Raw genomic sequence first — 7,467 nt, forward strand, 5'->3', positions numbered from 1 at the left:
GTAAACCATAGACCAACTCAAACACAGACCTGCTGGTACTCTCTGGCACAGCAACTCAGTCTCATATCAAACATGTAACTGTACTCTCAGAAATACACCACGCACCAAATCGATATTCTCAGTTTTTTCGTTCATATTTAATCTTTATTTACCCATATGTCACAATGGGATTGACATCTCTTTTACGCTAGCCAAGGAGACATAACAATGAAACTGGCATGAATGGAAACAATATAGCAAGTTCATACAAGAGACTGTCCTGTCTGTCAGTATGTTTCAGCACTAACATTAGTTTGAAAATATATCTTCTAAAAACAGGTTTCATGTTCCAAACATACATGTTAGTTGATAAGAATGATCATTGCAATATGTGATTGCCGGTAACAGGTATTAACATAGCTGTAGAGTTAATAACAGTCTTGTAGTAACAATGCATCAGTACAAATTTAAGTCTGATACAGTGGAAATGTCCTACATTGACCCCCACAAGGATACATATTCAGATAAATTTATTGTGAATAATAAGGGTCTGTGAATAATCTGGGCCAAAAGAAACATATTATAATTGTTGACAAAATTTCCCATCTAAAGCACATTGCCTCGGATTGTTGCCCAAGGCCTAGATATAACCTCAAAATGTGTGCACCTCTGTGGGACCAATTTTTGAATGTTTCCAAACAAACCTGAACCAGCACAGAAGAATAAAGAGTCATCTGCTATTGACATAAAGAGCTTAATCCTGCCTACCACTAACTATCTCTTCTAAGACTGAACCTCTCACCTCTGAGTTGGCTAACTAGCCATCACTCCTGCCTGTTGGCTACACACCTGCCCCAATAGCACCTAGAGGCATAGGTGGGCCCCAGGAGTACACAGAAACACACACGTACACACATATATATATTCATAAACCTGAGCATGTGTACTCACAAGTACACAGACTCATGAGCCCTTTCCTCTTCTGCACAAACACAAAGACACGTACATTCATGTGAAACCCACAAACAAATAGATACACACACACACTCATTGGCGCACACACACACACCCAGTCTATACGTGTCATTCACCGATTGTCCTTTTGTCAGAGCCGTGGCAATTATGGCTAACAAATACACACCGTGCGTTGAAGAAACACCCAGCGCGCTGAAGTAAATTAGCAATATTAGGAATGTGCACTCATCATTTGCAGTCAATTTCCTGTTGCTAATGAGATTAGAAACAATGCTGTCAGTCAAGAAACAGTGGCAAACCATTTCCATTTTGTTATTTTCTTTTTTCCCCCGTAATCAAGCCATTGGTTTAATAATCATGAAAATAGCAGGATATGGCAGCACTGTTTAATTACATTTTGAATATCATGGAGTTTTTAGTCACTTGGAAATGTCACTTCATATGATATTGGATTAATATTAACAGTAAATGAGGTACATAATATGAAATTATAATTTCCTCATGGATATGACAAGGGAATAGGATAATAACCACTGCACAAACAAACAATTTTAATTGTTATGATGAGGGTTACACAAGATAAAAAACAGTAATGGAAATTGCCTCGTTGTGATTTTAGTGTCACTTTTAGACATAATCAGTTTTAGTCCTCAATGTGTCTACAGGTACTATGCAGTAAATTCATCATGTTTCCTTCGCTCCTCTCTATCTTTACTTCTTCTCTTTCTTGCCTTTCATCACCTCCTTCTGTACATATCTATCCCTCTGTCTCTTGTATCACCCCTCCACCCCCCACACCCCCCCACCCATCCTATCCCCCCATTGGGAACTGTCAGCATGGATAAATGCGGTGGTGACCAGAAGAGGGCAGACATACTGTATTTAATCTCATATCCCGTCATACATCTCTCTCTCTCTCTCTCTCTCTTTCTCTCTATCTCTATCTCTCTCCCTCTCTCTGGTGTGTGTACTTTGATAGTCAAGAGGAATTTCTGAACCCCCCCCCCCCCCCTTTCCCCCACCCGCCCTACCACCCACCCAAGTCTCTGGTGTCTGCAGGGTGACTTGTTAGACTGGACATTCAAAATGAGCACAAGTCTTCACTTCTCACAAAAACATACATGCTGTCACAGCTAGAACTGTGTTGTACATTCACTGTTAATAGATTTTTTTTGGCTTTTTGCTCATTAAATGCACTCTCCTCTCTAAATACTTGAATTATGAGCATTACTACATGTCACAATGGAAATCAAAATCATATTCTAACTGATCATTAGGAGTTTTTTTTCATGTGAATACTGCTTAATGTCATTGTTTTCATTGTGATCTTACTGCTATAAACAGTTGAGACAGCCACTTTGCAGGTTAATACACTGTAAATGTAGTTAAAATATGACCATGTCTAACTAGAATCTATATTTGCCATTATCAAACTGCTGCTCATGGATAATTGGATCACTGTGAGGTACTTGCATACATTTCTTTCTTGAATGTACTGCATACAATTATTTTGCATTGAAAGTTTCAACTTGTTTATTTACTTGTGCTCTGTGTACATTATTAATAATTCAGTCTACTCTGATTAACTGTGTATCTCTATTTTGGCTGCATTTTTTTATGTAACACTAACCCTCACTGCAAACAAATAATACAATTGGATGAAACATTAGTTTTATAAAATATCATCAGGTTTAAGATGAATTTAGAAGATACATTTCTAACATTAGTTAAATTGTAGTAAACTGTGATCTGAGTTTATCTCTGTACTACATTTGAAATTAATGTGAAAAAAGATGTATTATGTATATATGGAGTCAGTGACATAGACTGGATGAGAAGAGTGGTGCCAGTGATAAAATCTCTTCACCATTTTGTTCGGTTATTGGAAGACGACGTGCACCACAAAGTGTTCATCATTTGTTTGTGTTTAAACGCAGCCAAGCATTTCTTGACAGAGACTTTCATGCTCTTACTCATGCAGGAAAGGGCAGGGCCAGAGACAGCACTGGACATTATTACATATCGATTTAAATCCCTCCTCCTTTCCTCTCAGTTTTATCTGATCAGACACAGGCACACTGGCGAATCTCTCTCTCTCTCTCTCTCTCTCTCTCTCTCTCTCTCTCTCTCTCTCTCTCTCTCTCTCTCTCTCTCTCTCTCTCTCTCTCTCTCTCTCTCTCTCTCTCTCTCTCTCTCTCTCTCTCTCTCTCTCCTGTGTGTGTGTCTGTTTAGCTGCCTCTCTCTCTGCTCTTTTTCTGAAACCTCCCTCTGGTGTATTTTAGATCCTGGATGCCTGAGGCCTTTGCACACCTCACTTTTCCTCCCTCCCTCCATGCCCCCCTACCCCCTTAGTGCTAATGAGTCGGTAGTGCTAACAGCGCAGGGCTAGCTAGCCTGCTGATGAAATGTAAATGGGCAGTAATGAGCACAATCATAGCCACTTGAGGGGAACACTGCCATAGCCCACCATACTGTCCCTCCCTGCCTCCATCTTTCCATCACTCCAGTCCTGATGGACAGGCCACAGTCCCAGGGTGGGCATGTGACTGACAGGGCCTGGCACCCCGTGCTGAGGGGACCCCTGTGGGCCTTTGGAGTGGCCCTTCATGACTGACCGCAGGGACAGGGATAGTGGTGGCGGCTTGAGTCTCGCTGGCCGTTCTAAACTGGTCCATTAATTACACCAAACCCTTAGAGAAAATTAACAGGCAAATTTAATAACAGAGGGGAGGAGGAGGTTTGTGTGTGTCCGTGCGTGCGTGCGTGCGTGCGTGCGTGCGTGCGTGCGTGCGTGCGTACGTGCGTGCGTACGTGCGTGCGTGTGTGTGTGTGTGTGTGTTAGAGGGATCGTATCCATACACACTTGTGTTATCCACCCCCTGCTATTGTAAAGGAGGAACGCTCCAAGCCTATTGTCACCACTGAAACTCATCAAACAGGGCCTTCTGACACTTAAGGTCAATGATTTGAGACCCAACAACAGGTTTAGTTAGGGGAAATACATTTCAACACTATTGGCAATAAATTGTCACATTTGATGTTAAGTCATCCTTTACCAATTATGAAACGTCTTCACGTTTCATAATTGTGGGAGTTTCTTTATTTGGGTGATTCATCATAAATGATGTGTCTGGAAGTTTGATGATGACTGGAAGGCTTTAATCATAAACATGACTTTGTATTGTATTGACAGAAAAGTGATTCATCAGTCATTTCAGGGACAAGATGATGAAATGATGGTGAATATTTCATGAGAAATATTCATCAGTGTTTCCAAAAATAATTACATAAAAATAGTTAGTTGATATTTCCAGAATGTCCAAAGAGTCTTCTAGCCATCTGGATACTAAATATTTTGGTATCCTGCATGAAAAGTTATATATTTGTACCTTTTTCTCAACATGCAACTGAATTTCCTGCCTATGGCGAGAATGGACAAATCTCATTGCTTTTTTTTTGGTATGAAAACATATACAGTACATGTGTTATTTTACTTAAAATTTTGTTTAATATGGACAAATGTACACATTGTTCATGGACATATGTCATTCTCACCTTTGTTTAGGTCAGGAAACAGTGGTGCAACTTGAGAACTGAGTTACATCTTAAAGAAGAGACTGAAACAGAGAAGACAATTGAGGTAAGTGTTGTGTAACCTTTTGGGTTTTTCAAAGATCACTGCAGAAAAATGTTTAGCTTTGTGATTTGAATGTAAAGGTATTACATGAGAGGCACAAAGTGCAGCTGCAGCTATGCTATAGGTGAAACATAACTGAATATTTATCTGTAATGTATAGGCCTTTACATGTTTTCCTGTACATAACAGCCCAGGGTTTACCATGTGGCAACAAGTTAAACTCACTGATTTTGTTACACCCAAAATCTTTAAATTCTATCCTTGCTTACTTTTAAAGGATTGGAACTCAACTCAGTCAACAGCTGAGTTTCAAAACAACAACAGTAAAATTTGGGGATTTGAGAAAAACTTTTGGTCTCTACATTAAACGAGGGAGTGTACCTTTAAATAGCATCGGAACACACTTTTACCCCCCAGAGAGATCGGAGTTTGGAAAACGCCAGTTCCTGTTCCAATCAATCAGCATAAAACTCATTTTATAGTATTACAGCACTTTGACTGCCTAGCTTGACTTTTTAGGAAACGGTCCAAACTTCAAATTATTGTACGTTGAGTGATTGTTATACAGGAACTCAAGATATTTAACTGCAGTACACATGCACATATATAACAAAAATGGTTTGAAACACAAGTCGTGTGCTTATGTCACTACGCAGTATCAATGTGCTTTGGGAGATTTGTGAAAGGAAATCCAAGTTGTGACAGCAAGTGCAAATCCCCTGGTGCAATCACTACATTTAAACGTTGTGTTTTGTTCAGTGTACAGTAATCTCACAGCTCCTGCCTCTCACTCACTGTACTGTTCAAAGATAGATATGCTAATGCAGAAAGTAGTTGCACTGCATTAGTATTATTTCAATACACTTGCTGCACTGGAAAAACAGCGGCAAAACCATCAGCTCGGCATATATCAAACTCCCCGTGTAAGTGTGTATGTGCGTAGATATGGAAAATAGCAGAGTAGAGAAGAGTTTGGGGTTGCCGTGGCCCACTTCTTCTTCTCCTTCTCCTCTGTATTCCCTCTTTCTCTGCGGTGCTGTCAGTCTCCCTGGGGTCGGATCAGCGCCGCTGCAATAGGTAGGCCGAGGCTATCAAAGTACATGTTTTAACTTTTTAAGACTTTGCAGGTTGGCTTTGTTCTCCTTTTCTCTCTGTTGTGCGGGCTCTCCTGGGCCCTGGGTTGGGGAGTCTCTCTGGGTGCTGGCGAGTGGCTCTGGGCTACTAAAAAAAATGCAGGTTACCTACTGGGAGAAGTGGAGGAGCCTTTCAAATTGAAGTGAGTGCTCACGACCAAAGAAGGAGTTTGAAAGAGAAGGCGATGAGGCGGGTGTTGGTTACAATGATGAGTATGCGTATACATACATTTATAGGTGTTTTTACTGTATGTTCGCATGTATGTGTTGAGTGCTTGATCAGTGTCTACTGTAGTTCCCTTGCTCTTTAGTATTTCTACACCTTGGTATGTTTTGAAGCCATAAAACAACTCTCTACACTGTAAATGCACACATAGATGCATTCACACAAACACGCACAGACACCTGCTTCATCACCTCCCCCCTCATCGCACACACACACACGCACACATCTGCTGCATGCACCACCACCATCACTACTACCACGTCTCCTACCAAAAAAAAGAAAAAAAAGAAAAGAAAAACCCCGGGCTCAAAGCCTTTGGGATGATTTGATTAGCAATGATATCTGAAAACGGCCTCATCGTGCTAACAAGATTAAGTTGAGGCCCTGTCTGTTTTCAGCGCTGGAAATTTGCTAGGTGATTAAAACTGGCTCTCTCTGCTGGAACAGGAGCCTTAGCTGGCTAGTGGGACCGTTGCCAGGTAACAAGACATGACTGCTGTTTTGATGTGACTACATACGCACGAGGCTAAAGCTACAGTAGGCTGGTAGGAGATAAAGTAGAACACCTCTGTCCCTGGCCAGGGAAATCAGAGAGCGAAAAAAACCCATTCACATTTTGTGAATACAGTGCAGCGACTCCAGAGATGTAGCTTTGTAAAGCTCTGCTAAAGCTCCACTCTGTCATCATTATGGGATATAACCACCAAAATACACAAAAATTACTTTCAGAAAAGCAATTATGTATTACTTTCAAAGCATCCTTTCCTTATATTCAAGTCTTAATGGACAACAAACGTACACATTTATTATTTTTATTACCACAAATGTATTAAAATGCCCACTTCACAAATACTTCAATTTAGTAGCACAACTGCACATGTTTCTCTGATATGTTTCACCAAAAAATTCACCAATTTTTTTGACATTGGTGGAGTCAACATCAATATGACAATGTGTGCTGGGTTATATCATTTTAATACTTTAATACTGTTGTAATATATTAATTTCACTGACATGCACCACAATAGATTAATGCCAGTCTGGAAGATCTGCAGTCAGTTTGACCCTCCATCAGTAAAAGTATTCTCCTGCCTTATACTCACACCTCAAAGTGTTTCACTGTACTAGTCCGTGTAAACTGTCAACTGAGTCAAGCGGCAGAATTTCAAACTTTCAGTTTACCATAGGAGGGGTATTAATTCATCACTTCAACACTGTATTTATTCAATTGGATTATGTATGCATGGAAGGCCTAATGAGAGCTTAAAAATGCAATTATTGCTTAAGCAAAAAATGTGACTTTTTTGATAAATGTTTCTATTACCTAATAAATGGAGAATCAACAGACTTAGGAAACTGCTTTATTCAGGGCTTGAAATTAGGCCATCAATCATTTGCAGAGTTTGTTAACTATTTCTCCCCTTTTGCTCCTTCTTCTATTGCCCCATCCTTGGAGGTCTGGCAATATGAAAAAAGTAAGAAGAAGAAGAGAGAGAGAGTGGAAGGAGAAGGAAAGA

This window comes from Scomber scombrus, chromosome 20 (genome assembly GCF_963691925.1).
Source record: "Scomber scombrus chromosome 20, fScoSco1.1, whole genome shotgun sequence".
Taxonomy (NCBI): domain Eukaryota; kingdom Metazoa; phylum Chordata; class Actinopteri; order Scombriformes; family Scombridae; genus Scomber; species Scomber scombrus.